Source organism: Miscanthus floridulus, chromosome 10 (assembly GCF_019320115.1).
Source record: "Miscanthus floridulus cultivar M001 chromosome 10, ASM1932011v1, whole genome shotgun sequence".
Taxonomy (NCBI): Eukaryota; Viridiplantae; Streptophyta; class Magnoliopsida; order Poales; family Poaceae; genus Miscanthus; species Miscanthus floridulus.
The window spans coordinates 60,209,250-60,231,410 of record NC_089589.1 but is presented as its reverse complement, the minus strand read 5'-3'; the positions used below and the strand labels follow the sequence as shown (position 1 = coordinate 60,231,410).

Below are 22,161 nucleotides of genomic sequence, written 5' to 3'. Positions count from 1 at the left end.
CCCAAAAACTTTTACATGCTCACCACTAAGACTGTAAGACAACACACTATCAACAACCTCGACCAACTCTTGGCACCAGGGCAAGGAGATGAGAGACCCCTTGAGCCAGCGAAACACCAAAGGTGTAACTTCTACTACACACGAACTCACCTCATTCAAGTTTCACAAAACCCCATAAAAACACAGCGATTGAGGTGATTCCAGATTGCCCATGCTCCTAAGATGATGATGGAATTTAGCCCTTTTCGAACTGGACCACTCACTCTATCATTTGTTCTTGCCCACTAGTCATAAAAGGAAATATCATTGGGCTGGGGGACCCACTTGCTGCTGGAGGAGGTACCACACATGCTCAGTGAAAACACATGAAACAAGCAAGTGGTCAATTGTTTCTTCTGATCACATAACAGGCAACATTAGTAACACGGTAACCTCTTTTGGCAAGATGATCTGCAGTCCAGCACCTATTATGGGCAATCAACCACATGAAGAATTTGCATTTGCCACGCGCCCAACTTTTCCAAAGTCTCTCCCAAGGTCTAAAATGGACAGCCCCAACAAACAATCCCTCGTATGCTGACTTTGTTGAGTACTTTCCTTTGGTAGAAAAAATGCTATAAGTAGGCGTCTTCAACCTCGGGGGTGCAGCTCCACTTTCGAGACAAGGTCCCATAAATCAAGAAATTCAGCAATGACCGTAACAGTAACTGCACCTTGGATCTGAAATCCAACTAATTTCTGCCAAAGCATCGCAAACTGTTCTTTGCTTTGCTCGCCTTTTAGAAAACAGTCCAAACAAGTGAGGGACAAGAGATGATACACACTGACTATGCAACCAATTATTGGTCCAAAAACGGGTGTTCTTTCCATTCCCAAAATTCTGAGATGATGGCCACCGAGAAGAAAACACTAACCAAAGAATGGACATGTATGGGGAAGGCTGCCCAAGGTCGATCAGGCTCAGTTTTTTTGCAACCAGAGCCACCTCATTGTCACGACTCTAATTCTGCTCGATTTGTGGATAGTTCAGTATGTAAGACAAGATCTGGGTACTGACGAGTTCATCTCGCCATAGCCATCCGGACACAGCCGGCCAAGTTCTAGCTTCCTCCTTCCTTCTTCCTTACCCCTTCTCGACGCCTCTCCTCTCTCCTTTGTACACACTCCCATGGCTGGCAGAGGGGAATCTTGCCGCTGCCCATTGTGGGCCATAATATTTGGTATTATGCTTGGTAGCTCGGATGGGCCTCCTTGGACGCGTTGGGCTTAACTCCTGATCCATGTTCTCCCGCTCTTCATCCATCTTCTCCTCTTCTTCAGTAGCCGTCCCAGGTGTAGGCACACTGACACTCATTTGAAGGGCCTAACCCAAGTGCTGGGCTCACAGCAAACAAATTCATAAGTAGATCTTAATCAGTAACACATTTTTCACTTTGTTAAGTGGTATAGGATCATCTACCACCAAGTTGCCCTTCTAAAAAGTTCGTTTTGAACTTTCCTCCTCATGCATACCTGTTGTCTTGCACTTAAGCTATCATTTTACCCCCACGTTACAAAATATGCCAATTGATCTGTCTCGACTCTATTAATGTAAAATTTCCATTCTGAAGCAGGTGTAGATGATAAAGTTATGAGCATCAGTGCAGATCCATTTATCTATGAGGGACATCCTTTACATGAGCTACAGGTAAACTCATCTTTGTTACGAATCGGGCTCTTGGGGATCTGACCAGTCTTGTTAAACAAAGTCCAATTAACAGCATTTTAGATGACTAACATCTCCATCTGTAGGTGCTCAGACAATTCCTTGCTTAGCTATTACTTCTAAGGAGAGAATCAGAGACTGTAAGAGCAATGGCAGACCTTGTGGTTGGCTTGGCCAAGACGGTGTTGGAGGGGGCCCTGACCAAGGCTCAGTCGGCGATTGAGGAGGAGTCCAAACTGCAGCAAAGTGTGCAGCACAATCTTGTGTTCATTACTGGTGAGTTGGAGATGATGCACTCCTTCCTCAATGTTGCCAATGAGGAGCGTGTCAAGAACAACGTTGTGAGGACCTGGGTGAGGCAGGTTCGTAATCTGGCATATGATGTGGAGGACTGCATAGAGTTTGTCATCCACCTGGACAACAAGTCAAGCTGGTGGCGCCGCATGCTGCCACCTTGCTTGGCAGCATCAGCATTGCCCTTAGACGAGGTGGTCACTGAGATAGAGCAGCTCAAGGTTAGGGTTGAGGACGTGAGCCGAAGGAACTCACGCTACAGCCTCATCAGCGACTCTGGATCCAAGCCCATCATACAGCAACAGACGGCACCCAACACTGCTTTTGGCACAATGGTGCTTGACATTCTGGTTGAGGCGAGGGACACCGCAAAAAAGCAGCAAGGTTTAGGAGACCTCACCCAGCTACTCACAAAGGAACAAACTGACCTTGGGGTAATCTCAGTGTGGGGAACAGGCATTGAACTTGGTACAACATCCATCATCAGAAAGGCCTACCAGGACCCAGAACTCTGTCGAAAATTTGAATGTCGTGGCTGGGTAAAGCTTACACAACCTTTCAATCCCCACAATTTCCTCCGCAGTATGGTGGCTCAGTTCTACACAAACAGTTGCCTGCAAAAAGGAATCGTTATTAATGTGGATGAACTGAAGAGGATTGAGGTAATGGCGACAATGGAAGGCGGACTCATTGAGGCATTTATGGACAAAGTAAATGAGAACAGATACCTAGTCATCCTGGAAAATATGTCCACAATTGGAGATTGGGACACCATCAGGACTTACCTGCCAGATAGGAAGAATGGCAGTTGGGTCATTGTATCTACCCAGCAGTGTGATTGCAAGCTTGTTGTCGGTGTTTTGGACCGGCGGGCCCTCAACCAACTAGTGAAAATGTACTGCGTGCCCTTATCCCGGATGGTGATGCAAAGAGACACAAGGTTTATACTGGTTCAGGCAAGAGGTGCCCTACGTCCAGTCCGAGAGATCGATCTTGTATTCCTTGCACTGAAATGCTTGTAGTAGGGGGTTACAAGCAGGGTGAGAGAGGGAGCTAGTCCCAGGTCTCTGCGAGGAGCGGTGCGAATTGCTTGAGATGTTGATCTCAGGCAGCGAGAAAGTGTGCGTGTTACAGAGTGTCGCTTGCGCGAGTGAGTGAGTCTGTCTATCTGTGTTCGTGTTCGTCTATCTCGTGAGCCCGTCCCTAGAAACGGCCCCAGTCCCTCCCTTTTATAATTGAAGGGGGGATAGGGGTGGTACATGCGTTCGCTATGCGGCGTCCTGTGAGCGGAGGTGACGTTTCCGAGCCCTGTAGCTTGTCACTGTGGCGGCATGGTCGACGGAGCGGTCCTTGTCCTTGATGCACTGGGGCGACGCACCGGTCACACCCGATCCTGTGCGACGTGGGAGCTCCAGTGATAGCTTGACGCAGGGCATGGCGGGCGACGTGTCGGTCGCTGTGTGTTGACCGCGTAAAGAGCCGAGGCTCAGTTGGTGCCGAGGCCGAGCCACCGTGGGGGGCTCGGCGGGCGCGAATCCCGAGGTTGCCGAGACCCTGAAGTGGATTGCCGGGGATTGGAGGGAGCAGTTGGTCATGTACACTGATTCCGAGGCTATAGTGACCCGGACTTGACTCCCCACGCCGCGTTTTTCCTAGAGCAGGGGTTAGGTAGCACAGTGTAGTGCGGGCGCCGGTCGTGGGCACAGTACCGAGCACAGCGGCCGGTAACCCCTGCCCTGTCCTGTCCCGGACGGTATGGTGTTGATGCGACTTCCCATCTCGTCGGCCGCTCTGCTGTGTCGAGCTGTCGTCTGGCTGATGTCGCGGGAGTGGTTGGCCGCATTAATTGGACGCGACACTCTGTCGGGGAGATCGGTCGAGGCAGAGGCGACGGGGTTATTGCTGAGCCAGCCTTGAGCGAGACGGAGAATCGGCATCTCGTCCGAGGCTTTACGCGCGGGGCCTCGAGCGAGACGGAGAATCGGTTCCCCGTCCGAGGCCTTTCGTGCGAGGCCTCGAGCGAGGCGGAAAATCGGTAGACCGTCCGAGGCCTTTCGTGCGAGGCCTCGAGCGAGGCGGAGATTCGGTAGGCCGTCTGAGGCCTTTCGTGCGAGGCCTCGAGCAAGGCGGAGAGTCGGTGGCGTTGGACAAGGCCGGGGGTTAGCCAATAGTTGTCTCTTGGCTTTGATTTTGACGAGGTCTAAGCGATTTTTTCGGTTTTTGCTTAGGGGACCCCTTTTTATGGTACCCGACAGTAGCCCCCGAGCCTCAGGGAGAGTGTGAGCGCTCTCCCTGAGGTTTTGACGAGACTCGGCTCGTGGCAGCTCCTGGCGGGATGGTGTTTCGTACTTGAGGCCTCGGTGGGTGCACGCGAGCGCACCCGCCGGGTGTAGCCACCGAGGCCCTGGAGGAGTGGATTTATTTCTCCAGGGGCTTTTCTTACGTCGTGTGAGGGGTTTTATTGCGTTTGCCGAGCCCATGAGTGCGAGTTCGGGTCGCTGAGTCTTCGGCTTGGTTGCAGGAAGAGCCCCCGAGCCTCTGCGCGGAGCAAGAGGTCAATCAGGAGTTTCCCTGTCTTTTTTGTGCGGCCCTCACGCATCCTTTTCGTTTGGAAGGAGGGGTGGAGGATGCCATGCTACCCTCGGTGGGCGCGAGCAGTGACACCTCCGGTGAGCTGTTATCGGGTAAGTCCGAGTGGAGGCCCATGCCCCATTCGATAGGGGTCGGCTAGTGGTCCAGAGACGCACTCCAAAAGTACCAGAGGGCTTCTCTAGTGGGTCCCAGGGCCATTCGATGGGCCCCGGTGGCTCGATGCCTCCCTACGGTGGGATCCCATAGTCGTCCCTGACTCTGTTCGTTCTGGGGTGGCTGTCGAAACCTTTGGGGCCTCTGGACCGTAATGGGCTCGGTGCCCTTTATCGCGTTTTTCCCTGCGAGTTCGGGTTGCTTGTCTTCGACCTGGTTGCAGGAAGAGCCCCCGAGCCTCTGAGAGGGCGATCAGGGGTTCCCCTGGCTTTTCGTGCGATCCTCGCGTGTCCTTTTCGTTCGGACGGAGGGGTTGTTTGCCGAGCCCTCGAGTGCGAGCCTAGGTCACTGGGTCTCGGCAAGGTTGCAGGAAGAGCCCCTTAGCCTCTGCACGGAGCGAGAGGGCGGTCAGGAGTTCCCCTGGCTTTTTGTGCGACCCTCGCGCATCCTTTTTGTTCGGAAGGAGGGGTTGTTTGCCGAGCCCTCGAGTGTGAGCCTGGGTCGCTGGGTCTCGGCAAGGTTGCAGGAAGAGCCCCTAGCCTCTGCACGGAGCGAGAGGGCGGTCAGGAGTTCCCCTGGCTTTTTGTGCGACCCTCGCGCATCCTTTTCGTTCGGAAGAAGGGGTTGTTTGCCGAGCCCTCAAGTGCGAGCCTGGGTCGCTGGGTCTCGGCAAGGTTGTAGGAAGAGCCCCCTAGCCTCTGCACGGAACGAGAGTGCGGTTAGGAGTTCCCCTGGCTTTTTGTGCGACCCTCGCGCATCCTTTTCGTTCGGAAGGAGGGGTTGTTTGCCGAGCCCTCGGGTGCGAGTCGGGGTCGCTGGGTCTCGGCAAGGTTGCAAGAAGAGCCCCCGAGCCTCTGCACGGAGCGAGAGGGCGATCAGGAGTTCCCCTGGCTTTTTGTGCGACCCTCGCGCATCCTTTTCGTTCGGAAGGAGGGGTGGATTATGCCAGGCTACCCTCGGTGGGCTCGAGCGGTGACACTTCCGGTGAGCTGTTATCGGGTAAGTCCGAGTGGAGGCCCGTGCCCCATTCGATAGGGGTCGGCTAGTGGTCCAGAGACGCACTCCAAAAGTACTAGAGGGCTTCTCTAGTAGGTCCCAGGGACGTTCGATGGGCCCCGGTGGCTCGATGCCTCCCTACGGTGGGATCCCATTCGGAGACCTCCCTGCCGGTCTCGGACACGACTTAGGGCGTCCCGAGCGATCGCTTGCTCGGGCCTCGGCCATGTACGGGCTCGTCCATAGTTGTCCCTGACTCTATTGCCCTGGGGAGGCTGTCGAAACCCTCGGGGGCCCAGCCTTCGAACCCCTGGACCGTAACGGGCTTGGTGCCCAGTTCCTTCGTCTGAAAGGAATCGGGTGGGGGATATTCCCCTTCATCGGCTGACAACGGCAGGCGCGCCTTTTGAGGCGGTTTTCTTGGGGAGGCGAAACGGCGCCTGCCGCTGCAGCGGTCGGACGCGACGCTGTGTCAGCGGATGGGACATAACTGTTCACGCGATTAATAAGGAAAAGGTGGGTACGTAGGCAATAAAATCGGATCTGGATTAACTGTATCAGATTTGAGGTAAACTTCCCCGATTTCGTCGCCCGTCCGCTTCGTCCCCTTCCTGCATAAATACGTAACGAGCCTCGCCCCTCCTCCTTACCTTGCCTGCATTCGCCTTCGCCGCCCTCGAGCCGTTGCTAGGAACAGAGACCACTGGGGAGAAGAAGGTGGAGAAGGGCGAGGGAGAGAGAGAGAGAGAGAGAGAGAGAGAGAGAGAGAGAGAGAGAGAGAGATTTACCGCCGTAGCCGCATTCTCCACCGCGCAATGGCCGGCGGCCTTGTCATCCTCCCGGCGAATCCTTGGGGTCCGTCCGACGTGTCCGTGGAGACGCTGCAGTCGCTCGTCGACGACGGCCTTCTCCGCCCAGTTACCGACCCCAATAGGCCGGAGTGGATCGCTCCGTCGGGCGAGCCGGAGCCGAGGCCACGCGACGGGTACGTCGTGAGCTTCGTGTCTTTCCACGAGTGTGGTCTCAGCCTGCCGGCGGACCGGTTCATGCGGGCGCTCCCGCATTACTACGGCGTGGAGCTTCACAACTTCAACCCCAACTCCATCGCGCAGGCGGCCATCTTCGTTGCCGTCTGCGAGGGGTACTTGGGCATTGCCCCCCATTGGGAGCTGTGGCTCCACCTCTTCCGGGCGGGGCATACCACCAAGCCGACGGGCACGACGGGTACGAGGAAGGCGATGAGGGCCGGCGGCTGTACTCTCCAAGTGCGCCAAGACCGGCAGCACCTTTACATCCCGACCCAGCTCATGTCAACCAATCGCCGCTGGTACACCAGCTGGTTCTACCTCCGCAACGACGACGGCGGACTTCCCCCCTACACCGGGCCTCGAGCGAGACGGAGAATCGGTTCCCCGTCCGAGGCCTTTCGTGCGAGGCCTCGAGCGAGGCGGAAAATCGGTAGACCGTCCGAGGCCTTTCGTGCGAGGCCTCGAGCGAGGCGGAGATTCGGTAGGCCGTTCGAGGCCTTTTGTGCGAGGCCTCGAGCAAGGCGGAGAGTCGGTGGCCTCGGACAAGGCCGGGGGTTAGCCAATAGTTGTCTCTTGGCTTTGATTTTGACGGGGTCTAAGCGATTTTTTTGGTTTTTGCTTAGGGGACCCCTTTTTATGGTACCCGACACTTGTGCATTGGGCATTCATACCAAGTATCGGGCCAGGCGGAGCCCTCCCCCAGAGATCGGGCGAGGCGGAGCGCAAACCCAAGGGTCGGGCGAGACGGAGCCCGCGGCCTCGGGGTCGAGCGAGGCGGAGCCCTCCCCCAGAGGTCGGGCGAGGCGGAGCGCGCGCACCTAGGGTCGGTTGGAGCTGTAGTCGCGCTCTTGACTGCTCAGATGAATTAATGTTGATGACCATTAGCTCCTCCTCTTCGGGTACCTTATTATTGGTCCCCGACACATGCTGAAAGCATTTGTTCTTCTACTTTAGGTACAAAGGCAAAAACCATCATCTCCTATAAAGGACTCCAAAGATGAAGAGCTACAAGAACTTATTTTGAAGTGCGGCGGTCTTCCCAAAGTGATAGTTGCCGTAGCTATCTTTTTGGCACCTAAAACAGTCACATGGATGGATAGTGCAAGTTCTTTGAATGTCAAATTTATGCAAGAGCTGGAGAGCAGCCCAGAGTTTCCTTGCCTGCAGCCACTCTTTGGTTGGCTGCACTCCTACTTTCGAACTTGCCCGGATTTCCTCAAGCCATGTATCTTCTATCTGTCAATTTTTCCTAGAGATCACAGCATCTTCTATCTTCCATGCCAGGGACATGGACGAAATTTCTGCGGAGGAGAGAGGGGAGCACTTCTTCTGCAGGCTCCTCGATCTGAGCATAATAATGCAGAAAACATATTCAGTCACCTCCGCATTCGGTGGCAGAAGAATGACTTTGTGCCAAGTCAACAGTTTTGTCCGAGAGTATATCATCTCTCGTCAAATGGAAGAGAACCTTGTATTTGAACTGGGAGGCAGTTGCACACTAACCTCTCTGCGCACTGGGCGTCACCTCATCATACTGAAAAGCTGGGACAGAGACAGAATTGTGTTTGAGAGCATTGACTTCTCACGGCTACGGTCTTTGACAGTGTTTGGAGAATGGAGGTCATTCTTCATCTCTGATAGGATGAGGTTACTTCAGGGTGCCTCTGGTTTAAGACATGAAGACCTCAAACAAATGATGAAGCTGCTTTGCCGCCTCAAGTATCTTTCCCTACGAGGATGCACTGAGATCCCTAGGCTGCCGAATTCATTGGGTTGTTTGAGGCAGCTTGAGACTCTGGATGTCAGACATACATCCATAGCAACCATGCCAACAACCATCACCAAGCTAAAGAAACTGCAATACCTTCGTGCTAGTACCACCAAACCAACTGAGGAACAACCAATACCTGATACTGCCGGTGCACCCAAACCTACTGAGAAACAACCAACCCCATTTACCACGGTATCATGGACATCATCTTTGTTCCGCCAACATCGACAGCTAGAGGGTGTTGAGGTGCCTACTGGGATAGACAAAATGACTGCATTGCACACCATCGGTGTTGTTAATGTCGATTCTGCTCGGGGGAGGGCCATCTTGAAAGAGGTCAGGAAGCTCACCCAATTGCGCAAGCTTGGAGTGTCTGGAATCAGTAGGAACAACAGCAAAGATTTCTGTTTGGCCATCTCAAGTCATGCACATTTAGAATCATTATCGGCTAGGCTCAAGAAGGACAATCAGGATTGCTTGTATGTCACCCCAGATGGCTACCTTCCCCCCAAGAACCTACAGAGCTTTAAACTGTATGGTCTTGCAGACAAGTTTCCAGAGTGGATCAATCAGCTTGACAATCTCAGGAAGTTAGTTTTGGAGATGACTATATTATCCGAAGATGCAATTAGTGGACTCAGGGATCTTAAAGTATCTATTCTACGTCTCATTGCCAAGCAGCTTCCTGATGGTAAGCTCAATTTTTGTGTCATGTTGAATGGACAGCAATTACGCTGCTATGAAACAGTGAAGGTACTCGAGATTTCTTGCAGCTCCAGCTTAGATGTGACTTTTGGATCACATGCACTGCACAATCTTGAGCTGTTGAAAGTTTCCTGCTGTAGTGGTTCAGGGTCGGTAATGAAGTTCTCTGGGCTAGAAAAACTGTCTGAATCTGAACTCAAGGAAGTCCAGATTAAGGGTTCCCATGATGACACACTCAAAAAAAACGTGGAGGACAACTTGACAGGCATCAAAGAAACCTGTTTTGAAGATGAAATGAGTACTTTCGTCCACTGGGGATTGTGAGCTCTGGAATGTCAGTTTCCTGTCATAACGTTATCAAGAATTAGTGACTGGTGCTGTTGGCTTCCTCTTATTTCTTCACTGCTGCTCGATCCAGTCTAACCGATTAGAAAGATCGATTATGCAACCATCGTACCAATAATAAACGGTGAAACCTGAATGCTTCCTCCTTGGGCACATACTGATCAGTCTATTTTTCTTGTGTATGTGGTTTATTTATTCATACTGCATAGTCCCAGTTCGGATTTCTTCTAAAAGATACTGATGGTGTGCAAATGTTTTTTATATTATAGAGAAGGTTGGACCAGTGAATTGGTGTTGTAATTTTCTATTGCTATCCTGTATTGTAGTTTTGTGGTGTATCTTGCTATGTCATCCATGTTTTTTTCTGGTTGTTTGTGTGTACATTTGTTTTGACTGGTTTTCGCTGTGATATATACAATCCTACTAGTAGTTGTATTTCTGCATTCCTTCATATTGATCTGGGTTCCTACAGTTTTTGATGGTCCGCTGATTGCTGGCAGGCATCCTATTGCATGGTACTACAATAGCATACAACTGTACAAATGATTCTGATGCTAACCCATGGAATGCACTTGAAATCAAATTTAAGCATGCTCAAAAAGGAAAATAATTGGGTGACCAGGGTGAATTCAGAAATGATCCATACTTTAAGCTGATTCACCTCTTTGGAGATATCTGAGCCATGGAGATGTTATAGTGATAGCATCTCTGGCAGAGGCTAGGCCAAATAGATTTTAGCGGGACAGCCTGCAAACATTATTTCTGCTCTGTGGTATTACCAGTACTAGCTAGTTATGGTTGTGTATAAATTCTCTAGTATTGCATTTGTGATGTACCAGCAATTGATCGGAGGCAAATTTGGATCGGAAGGTTGAGAAATGGAAGAAATGCGACATGCCAAGGCACATCACTGTTTACCGAAACAATAGGTAATGAGTCCACCTTAGTTCAGAAAATGAAAAAGGCGCAAATTCCCCTGTACTGTAGTTACCGAAAAGGATGATACAATATTCAAATGAAATAACCAAAGCAATCTCCCTTTCTGAACTCGGCGCAGACACGGTGAAAGTGACAGCTAGAGCTAGAGCTAGAGCATGGAGATGTTTGGTGTGGCCCTTGCATAACACAACACGAGCGTTGACTGACTTTGGTCGTCCTGAAAATTCCTACAGTGACAACTTCGTAGCAACACCGTGCTCACCTGCAAAGAAAAAGCACCCAGCTTTCTATTCCGAGTCTTCATCTAGAGTCAAATCAACTCATTTTCCTCGTGTCGTTGTCGATCCAGATCCCATCCGGTTGAGTATATATATATATAATCTTCAAAGCCCAGCAGCTCAAGCTTCATCCCGCGTCCCGCCAGTAGTCTCATATTCTCAGCTCCTGTGGTTCTTCATTTCCTCAGTCTCTCTCCTGCTTGGATCCCTCATGTGCTTCTAACAAGCTGCTTTGTTCGATCAGGCCTTATTTAGTTCCCCTAAAGTTTAGTCTCTATCACATCGGATGTTTGATACATACATAGAGTATTAAATATAAACTAAAAAAATAACTAATTGCACAGATTGCGACTACTTTGCGAGACGAGTTTTTTAAACCTAATTAGTCAAGGTGGTGCTACAGTAAGCATATGTTAATGACGGATTAATTAGGCTTGATAAATTCGTCTCGCGGATTCCTGAGGACTTCTGTAATTTGTTTTATTATTATTATCCGATCACTCCCATTTAACACCCCCACATAACATCCGATATAACATCCCTAAACTTTAGCCCTTGGATTTAAACATCACCTGATTTCAGAACTTTAAGTTCGTGCAAATTCTGTCTTGCATCGTTGCATTGCAATTATTTGTTGAACAACTTCCTCATTTTGTAGAAGTTGTAATAATTCCTGAAGAGCTCTCATGTATAGGTACAGCTACACCTAGGCCTTGTTTAGATACCACCAAAATTCCAAGTTTTTTCACTCTCTCTCCATCACATCAATTTTTAGCCGCTTGCATGGAGTATTAAATGTAGGTAAAAAAAATAACTAATTACACAGTTTAGTTGGAAATCACGAGATGAATCTTTTGAGCCTAGTTGGTCCACGATTGGATAATATTTGTCAAATAAGACGAAAGTAGTACTATTCATCAGGTTGAAATTTTTTCAGCATCTAAACGAGGCCCTACTTGAATTGTCAGAAATGGCCACTGACCCCAGCGGAGGTGGTAAGCCCAGTCTTCTGAGTATTTTACCGGATCTAACAGCGGAGTTTCTGAAAGAAATTACAGATGGATTCTCCGCTGAGCGAAAGCTGGGGGAAGGCGCATTTGGAACTGTTTACAAGGTATGGTTAGGGCTCAATAAAAGCATGCCGATTACAGTATCTGAGAAGTCAAATTGACAGGGGTTTCTGCAAGATGGGCAAGCCATTGCTGTGAAGAAGCTCTCAGATAATTCCCCAGTGACACCTGACAAACAGTTTCGGAATGAGGTTGGGAATCTTAGGGCCATCCAGCATGAGAATATAGTGAGGTTATCTGGCTACTGCTATGAAGTGCAGAGGAAAGTGATCGAGCACAATGGAACACACATTCGTGTGGAGGTGTCTGAGCGCTTCCTCTGCTACGAATTGAAGATGTTTGGGAAATTTTCTGGAGTCACACTCTATATCCTGAGTCTGAGTACATATACACATATACATATGGGTCTCTTGGGCATAATCCAATAACTTACAACTCATACCCAGCTCAACACTCCCCCTCAAGATGGGCGATAGATATCAATCATCCCCGTCTTGTTACATGCTAACATACATTCATTAACTCATAAACCTTTCGTTAAACAATCAGCTACTTGCTCACTTGAAGCTACATGACTCAGTTTAAGTGTTCCATCATCCAGCCGCTCCTTGATGAAGAAGTGATCAATCTCCACATGCTTAGTTCTATCATGCTGAAGTGGGTTATTAGCAATGTTGATTGCTGTCTTGTTATCGCACCAGGGCTTCAGATAAACTTCCCCTAGTTTCAACTCAGATAATAAATTCTTTAACCATAACATCTCACTTAAACACACGGACATGGCACTATATTCTGCCTCCGCAGTTGATCGAGACACTACTGGTTGTTTTTTGCTCCTCCATGATACTAAATTTCCTCCAACAAACGCGCAATAGCCAGATATCGACCTTCTATCATTTAGACAATTTTGCCTAATACGCATCACAGTAGCCTTCAATATTTAGGTGATCATTTCTCTTGAACCATAGTCCTTTTCCAGGATTACTCTTCAAATATCGCAAGATTCTGTAGACTGCATCCATATGCCCACTCCTAGGATCATGCATGTATCGACTCACCACACTTACGGCATATGTTATATCAGGCCTTATATGACATAAATAAATCAAACGTCCTACAAGTCTTTGATATTTCTCTTTATCCACCGGATCTCCAGACTGAGCACATAATTTGTGGTTCTGCTCGATAAGTGTAGAAGTTGTGCGACATCCAAGCATACCTGTCTCATTTAGCAAATCCAGTACATACTTTCGTTGTGAAAGAACAATCCCTCTAGGGGATCTTGCTATTTCGATTCCCAAAAAATATCGAAGTTGTCCAAGATCCTTGACTTCAAACTCTTTGCTTAGATTCTTTTTCAGCTGAGCTATTTCTAAAGTGTCATCTCCAGTAATAATTATATCATCCACATACACCTAAGAATAGTTACCCGATTATTAGAGTTATGATAAAATATAGTGTGATCCCCATTGCATTGCCTATATCCCATATTACACATCACCCACCTAAAGCGATCAAACCATGCCCTTGGTGACTGCTTTAGACCATACAAAGATTTCTTTAGTCTCAATGCCTTTCCCTTAGTTTGAGCGGTATCAAACCCAGGTGGAATTTCCATATAAACTTCTTCCTGAAGATCTCCATGCAAGAATGCATTCTTAACATCCAACTGATATAATGGCCATTCAAAGTTAGCAGCACAGGAGATCAATGTTCTAACAGTGCTCATCTTTGCAACGGGGGCAAATGTCTCATCATAATCAATGCCATATGTTTGACTATACCCTTTTGCTACCAATCTTGCTTTGTATCTCTCTATCTTACCATTAGGATTTTGCTTTACTGTATATACCCATTTGCAACTAACCACCTTCTTGCCCACCAGAAAAGGTACAAGATCCCAAGTATTGTTCTTCTCAACTGCTGCTAGCTCCTCTAGCATGGCCTCCTTCCACTTCGGATCTCGCTTTGCCTCTTTCTAGTCTCTTGGAATTGCCACTGATTGCAATGACGCTACAAAAGCTTTGTAGGTAGAAGACAAAGATTCATATGAGACATAATTAGCTATATCATTCTTGTCCTCAATGCCATCTTCAAAGCCATATCTCTCTGGAGGTTTTCCTGCTGTACTTCTCATTCCTTTTCTTGTAGCAATAGGGATATCAATAGAAGAGTTGATATCTTCACCCGAAGGTGCTGATGGATTATCAACCTCATTATCATCAATTGGAAGTTGTTATTGCTGCACCAATTGTGGTTGCTCCACCTGGGTACCATCTTCATCACTAACGGGTGAAGGTTGTACAGAAGGATTTCTCCTCCTTCTCGTGTACACCTGTAGATTTCTTTCAGTGTGTGATGTTCTCTCCCTCTCCACATTTGTTGGTTCACTTACAACCACTGGATATGGTATTAGGCCAGTAATCACTTTATTCCTCCTCGATTCCTCAGCATCCTCAGTCACTAATGGTCCATTCTCCTCATCACCAACCTCACATGTATCAGAAGAATCAAGATCAAGAAAAAGACCACTCAAATCTATTTTCTCCCCATAGAAAGGAATAGATTCCCTAAAAGTGACATCCATACTCACATATGTACGACGTTCTGATGGGCTCCAGCATTTGTATCCCTTTTGCCTAGATGAATAGCCAATAAAAATGCACTTAACAGCTTGAGGATCTAATTTCCCAACAGACGGTCTATGATCCCTAACAAAGCATGTGCATCCAAACACCTTCGGTGGAACAATAAACTCATTTTTTCCAAAAATCATTTCACATGGAGTTTTCATACCAAGCACTCTCGATGGCATGCGATTAATAAGATAAGTAGCAGTCATAACTACCTCACTCCAAAAGAACTTAGGCACGTTCATAGTATACATGAGTGAACGAGCCATCTCCAAGAGATGTTTATTCTTCCTTTTAGCCACTCCATTTTGTGCGGGTGTATCGGGACAAGAGGTTTGATCTAATATTCCCTCAGTAGATAGATAACTTCTAAATTCATTGTTCACATACTCCGACCCATTATCAGTTCTAATAATATGAACATGAGCATTGAATTGGTTTCTTATGCATGCAAAGAAGTCCTTAAAGCAGTCAAGCACCTCACTTTTATGTTTCATGAGATATAACCATGTCATACGAGAGTAACAATCAATAAAGGTCACAAAATATTTCATTCCACTCAGAGAAACAACGAAGTCCACACATCGGAGTGAATTAATATAAAGGGTGACACACTTCGCAATCCCCTACTCACATATGAAGTTCTTGTGTGTTTCCCAAACTCACATGCATCACATAGTAATTTACGTTTGTCTACCTTACACATTTGTTCAGGAAATATCCTACTCATAATATCAAAAGATATATGTCCCAGCCGACAATGCAAAAGCATTACCTTAGCCTCATCTTCATTTGCAATGGCTGATAAAGCATGACATATCGCTTTATCCGTCTTCCTTCTGTCAAGATACCATAGCCCATTATGACGAACTCCAATCCCAAGATGCTTTCCAGTCTTCCTTTCTTGAATTAAACAATTTTCACGATCAAGGAAAACTTGACAGTCCATCTGATCAACCAACGAGCTTATTGAAACCAAATTAACTGGAAATGATGGAACATATAATATTGATGACAATGTTATAGATGGAGTGCATTGCACTATACCAACACCTCTAATTGGTCGAGATGTTCCATCAGCAGTCTGGATTGTGTCTTTATGAGAGTATGAATATGGCGTTTATGATGTAAATTCACTTGAAATGCCTATGACATGTCTAGATGCACCGGAATCTAATATCCAACTTGAATTAGAATTTTTTATGGACAATAAAGCTTGTTTTTTCATACCTGCATCAGAATGGATAAAATTGACAACATTATCTGTTGAAGTTGACACTATCCCCTGATCATCTAATTTTGCGTTGTTCTTATTTTCCTTCAGCTTTCTCAACTCTTCTAACTTTGTAGCTGAAATTGTGACTAAGTCTGAAGCACCTTCCTCAGACATAGCAAAATTGGCTCTAAGGCCTCTTCTTCCACCAAGACCTCCCCCTCCCCTTGGTGCACCCCTATCATTGCCTCTTCCTCTTCCGCAATAAGTCTTTTGTGGTTGACTGCAGTCCCGACTCAGATGACCCTTATCACCACAATTATAGCATATTCTAGTCTCTTGAGATCTTGTTACAACATATGCTGGACGGGATGGGGCTGGAACATTTCCTTTCATTACCTTTAGCCTAATTTCCTCTTGTGCCATAACAGCAATAGCTTCTTCTAGACTAGGAAGGCTAGATTGATGAAACAGAGAGGCACGCCTTCTCTCAAATTCTGAATTGAGGCCTCTCAAGAATTGGAGAACTTGTTTTTTCTCGACCCATTTCTTCACCTACGCCACACAATCAGGGTGTGGCAACTCAATTGGATCATAGTGGTCCAAATCAGCCCATAACCACTTTAGCTCTGCAACATACTCCATCAGAGATAGTTCCCCCTGTTTCAGATGATAGAGCCTATCATCTGTATCAACAAACAACATCACATTCCCTGCACCAGAATATGTCTTCGATAGTGATTCCCAAATACCATATGCAGTAGTAATTGTATCTACTGATCCAGCAATAGATGGCACCATCGAGCTCAACAACCAGGCAACTATCAAAGAGTTAGTAGCATCCTAGGCTTTCCATTCATCACTTGATTTATCCTTGGGTTCAGTTGCCTTTCCATTGACGAAACTCTCAAGTTTCTTTGCCTTTAACAACAATAATGCCCTCCTGGACCAAGCTAAATAATTTCTTACGCCTTCCAGTTTGATATCATTTGGCGTGAGTTCTAATTTCTGAACTGCATCTGTATATAATGGCACACCCACTTTGCTCGAAGATGGAGCCTCATTCTTCTTCTCAGTAAGCAAATTGACTAGCTTGCCCAATATCTGCTCAATCCCCTGATTGTCTCTCATTTGTGCAGAAATCTACAGCCTGCCGTAGATACTTCCACAAATACTGTTGTGTACCAACTAGTAGTCCAAACAACCCAAATAACCAGCACCCCTGTAGCTCCCTTTCACTTTTTCCTTGCCGTCTGCAGTTCCAGTCAGAGGTCCTGCCAGCCTCTGTGCCGCCACTGCGCCTCAGGCCAGCAACCACACGATGCCGATCTGCTTCTACCTGCCACCACAGGCTCCTCTGATGCGGCTTCAAGAGCTCTATTCTCCCCTCCAGACGCGCCACCACAGGCTCCTAAGTTGCTTCCTCTGCACACCCAGCCACAAATCTTCTCCGACGAACTAGGTGCCTCCGTCGTCCTTTCTGTTGCAGCTAGATGCCTCTAGCAAGCGAACCTCTCCTCCTGCAGCTCTCGAGTTGGCCTCCAGAAAGCGAACCGCTCCTCCTCCACGCAGCTCTCACGGCCTCACCACTGGCAACCGCCAGAGGTTGCCACCGCCATCGCCACAGTCGGCTCCGACACCATGAAGATGTTTGGGGAATTTTCTGACTATGTATCCTGAGTCTGAGTACATATACAAATACACATATGGGCCTCTTGGGCCTAATCCAATAACTTACAACTCATACACAGCCCAACACGAATATGCCGCGAATGGAAACCTTGACAAGTGCATTTTTGGTATGAGAATGAAGTATTGAACACAATTGTTCTGTCATCAGTTATGAAGAAATGCATTCTTTTGGATATTACATGACCCATGCTTTCATGCTTCAGATGAATCTTCTAGGCCTAATTGGGCAACATGCTTCAAAATAATTAAGGGCATCTGCCAGGGTTTACTATACCTACATAATGGAAGGGACAAGCCTATTGTTCATCTGAACCTTCAGCCTGCCAACATATTGTTGGATGATAACATGGTGCCAAAAATTGCGGATTTTGGCCTCTCAAGAATCATTGATGAAGAGCAAACTCGAATAAACACAATAAATGTTGTGGGAACAAAGTAAGTCCAGTAACAATTCCGGCATACCATTGTATCATTTCCTCATTGCAAATTAAATTGCGTTTCTCTCTCCCATGATCTTTGTAACAACATTGATGTTCATGTTGTCCAGAGGGTATATAACTCCAAAATATCTTTACAGAGGAGAAATCTCAACCCAATCTGACATATACAGCTTAGGCGTACTAATCATTGCGATCACAACTGGACAGAAGAACTCTTCCGGATAACAAAGACATGTCTGCAAGGAGCTTTATAGATCAGGCAAGGCTACATATATTACAAGTGCATTTGAAGACTTAAATATATATCTTTAGCTTATTCTAATTTAGTTTGTGTACTATCGCTCATCCTCACAATTTTAATCCTGTAGGTTCGCCAAGCATGGACAGATGAGCACACAGCATCCAATTACTCATCACTAGATGCAGATAGCCTCCAGCAAGTAAAAACATGCATTGAAACTGGGCTAAAATGTGTGGATATCGATCAGAAGAAGAGACCAACTATAGTCGAAATTGTTGACAAGCTCAATAGATGGCATGCTCACTGAATGGTAAACTAATGCATGCTGTGCAAGGGAAAACTGTGGTGTCCAGAGCTAGTTCACCCATGGTGATATGCTCTAGATGCAATCGTGGACACAACCACTGTATCACTTTCATTTATATGTACTTACCAAGAATGTGTTGCTTGAGTAAGGTTATTTTTTGTTTTGGATGGCAACTGGTACTCCCTCCAGTCAGTTTTATGTGTCGCTTTAGCTGTGAACGATAAATCCATCTCTTAATGAAACACATGCTTCTCAAGTTCTCGAAAAAAAAATGATAAATCTATTATAATGCGACTTACCCGTGGTGCTCAATGTATGTGCTATGATTTTACTCTAAATTATGAATTATGTTGCATCATTTTGTAGGACCATATATGGATAAGATAACGCTAATGCTTAGATGCGGGCGGCCGATCGTTCGGACGCTTCTGATGGTGGGCCATGACGCCGATCCAAACAGCCCAACAGGTGTGCTCCACTGTGCTCGCCTTGCTTACTGAGAAATCCTTCCGCCGTTGTTTACAAACAGAACCAACTCTCTAGTCGCCAGGGTCTCCGCACCGCCGCGCGTGCTCCACCGTGACCGCGCCGCCCAGGTGTCCACCATCCTCGGCCGCCCACCGGCCACCGTCCTCCACTGCACCCGAGTGCCGCTGTTCGCCTTCCTCCCTCTCCACCGTGCTCACCGACTGTCGCGCGGCTTCCGTTCTCCATCGCGCCTGCCCAGCCGCTTCCGTGTTGCCGGCAAGCTTCGCACCTCCGTGTCAACAACGATGAGCTCCGCACCGGCGACCTCCGCGCCACTCCGCGGTATCAAACTCCGCCCCAACATCGAGCTCTGCATGCCGACAAGCTTCCATTCGTCCAAGCAACAAGTACATGTTGCACTGAAAGCGCATGTTGCAAGCGTATGTTTTAAGTGTTTTAGATGGCATGTGTTTCAAGTGTTTCATCTGGATGTTGCATATGTTGAAATGGCTATATACGCATGTTGCAAGAGTATGTTTCAAGTGTTTCATGTGTTCGAGACGTATGTTGTAAGTGTTTCATCTAGATGTTATAATATGTTGCTATGGCTATACACGCATGTTTCAAGCATATGTTTCAAGTGTTTCAGCTGTTTGAGACGTATGTTGCAAGTGTATGTTACAAATATTTCAGCTATTTTGGATGTATGTTGCAAGTGTTTCATTTAGATGTTGCACATGTTGCAATGGCACCAGGGGCTGGTGGATGAGGGCACGATGGGACTTGGTGTGGACCTCGACAGAGGAGTAGCTATCTAGGGATGCGAAGAAGGCAGCGTGGTGGGGAATGGGGCACGGTGCTACACGGCATGGCGAGGGACTACGGAGGGGGCGTGACAGGGACCTGTGGAGGAGGCTCGGCAGGGGCTTGCGGAGGGGGCGTGCCTGAGATGGCAGTGCAGTGGCTGATGGGGTCACAGAGGGGATAGGCCTAGGAACTTTTCTCAGTCCTTAAGTCACCATTTGGCTTAAAGGATTTTGAGTTAGACTCTTGCTTTATTGTGATTGAAGTTGAGAGCTCCGTTTTTTGGGGTTTAGAGTGTTTCGGTGTTGTGCTTGGTTTTTCTACTATGGTGAATGTCCCACTATGTTCTTCGGTCATATCACGAAAAACATCCAGCCACCAGCTGGCTCGAGGGCACCACTCGTGTGTTTTAGAGGGTTGTTTGGGACAGCGGCCATTTCAGAAGAAATTTTGATTGGCTCCCATTCATCCCCTCTGGTGGTCTTTCTCGTTCCTTCACTCTTGGTATCTACAACGACCAAAGGTAGCTCTTTTCCTACTGTAATTTCCATTCTCTCTATGTATCTGAAGGATCTCTGGTATGCCTAGAGAGGGGTGAATAGGCCTATAACAATTTAACTCAAACCGAAGTCAAATTCACTAGCGGCACTGCCGCTGTTTGAGCGCGGTACTGCCACACCTATAGGAGAGATTAGTTCACAGTTCAAAATCTACCCAACGAAATTTAGATCGGGTAAATTTCTTAGCTTCCTGCAGGGTGGTAGATTACAGATCGACAACTTAAAGTGGTGGGAACACCACACACAAGTAGATCGGCCTCAATCCTAGAAATCACCTCAACAACAATAAGAACACAAGTGTAGCAACACAAGCACATGATGACACAAGGATTTATACCGTGGTTCAGCTTGCCACCAAGGCTTGCCTAAGTCCATGTTGTTGAGGTATACCACTAAGGCTTAGAGATTTGCAACCCTACCTTATTCTCAAGTCAAGAGAGTGAACTCTTGTGATGTGGGGTGATTTTACTTGCTGCAAGAGGTGGTTACAAACCTCCTGGGGCTACCACACAAGTTGGCAAGCTCATCGGGCGACGCTCTAGCCAGCTAAGAACCAAGCTCCAAGAGTAACAAACACAACCGCCGGCCAAAACGTGAACCAAGTGCTCTTTAGAGTTTGGAATCAATGGAGATGCTCTCTTATCAAGTTTTGGACCCTTATCCCTCAAGGATTGATGGGGAAATCAATGGATTTGCTTGGGGGCTTGAGGTCAACAATGGAGTGAGAGAGAGAGAGATCCTGCTTTGTTTTGAGTGTGCTGAAGTGATGAAGAAGGGAGTAGGTTGGTTCGTTACCATTGGGAAAGAAAGGGAAAGGTATATATACCCCCTAGGCCCTAACAGTCACTCCACCCAAGAGGTCAGGCGAGACGAGGTCCGTGGCCTTGAGGTCAGGTGAGGCGGAGCCCGCGACCTTAGGGTCAGGCAAGATGAAGCCCACGACCAAAGGGTCAGGCGAGCCAGAGCCCATGACCTTGGGGTCAGGCGAGACAGAGCCTGCGACCTTGGGGTCGGGCGAGACAGAGCCCGCGACCAAAGGGTCGGGCGAGACGGAGCCCACGACCTTGGGGTCGGGTGAGACAGAGCCCGTGACCAAAGGGTCAGGCGAACTGGAGCCCGCACCCAAGGGGTCGGGCAAGTCGGAGCTCGCACCCAAGGGGTCAGGCGAACCGGAGCCCACACCCAAGGGGTCGGGCGAGTCGGAGCCCACACCCAAGGGGTCGGGTGAGTCGGAGCTTGCACCCCGCAAGACAGTAAGGATAATAGTGAAGTGTAGACTGTCTTGGCTATAAATCTGAGGATGCATGTGGTTGTTTGAGCACTTGGTAACAAAGATTAGCTTAAGCATTGTGCCCCCCTTTATAGTACGGCTTTTCCTATACTCAAATTCAATATATAAAAGAATTTAAACCTCCTTTGAGTTTGAAGCCATCTATATTTGTAGTTGGGGGCTCCTCCGTTTCATGTAGCATCCTCGAATATAAATTCCCTGCTTGTCATCTCGATAAATCCATTAATTCTCTAATTGCGAGGTCATTATCACCAAAACCCACAATTAAGGCTTGATTGCACTTTCAATCTCCCCCTTTTTGGTGATTGATGAAAACCCAATTAGAGCTTATAAAAGATATGAAATAAATACTAAGACTTTTTGAGCCATGGGTGTAGAGTCTCCCCCTAAATATGTGAATAGAGAATTGAATTCTCAAATTGGCATAAGAAGCCAAGATTCACATTTTAGTGAAAGTGATGGGGCTGCCCCTACATCCAAGCTCCTATGGGGTGCTGCATACTGTGTCAGGTATGTAAAACATGATGCAAATGACAGTTTATGCACACATGTGCTTGCTGCTGTGCGGCAGAGCCTCACCTGACTGTACAAGCAAGACAGAGTCAAGCACCACATAGCTAGCTCAGACAAAAGGAT

At 47.7% G+C, this 22,161-nt stretch overlaps 2 pseudogenes; both read left to right on the top strand.

Annotated features, from left to right (window-relative positions):
• The first annotated feature begins 1,854 nt into the window (after positions 1-1,854).
• LOC136488727 (disease resistance protein Pik-2-like) lies at positions 1,855-10,299 on the top strand (annotated as a pseudogene).
• A 1,477-nt stretch (positions 10,300-11,776) lies between these two features.
• Positions 11,777-18,402, top strand: LOC136486638 (cysteine-rich receptor-like protein kinase 29; annotated as a pseudogene).
• Positions 18,403-22,161: the final 3,759 nt, after the last annotated feature.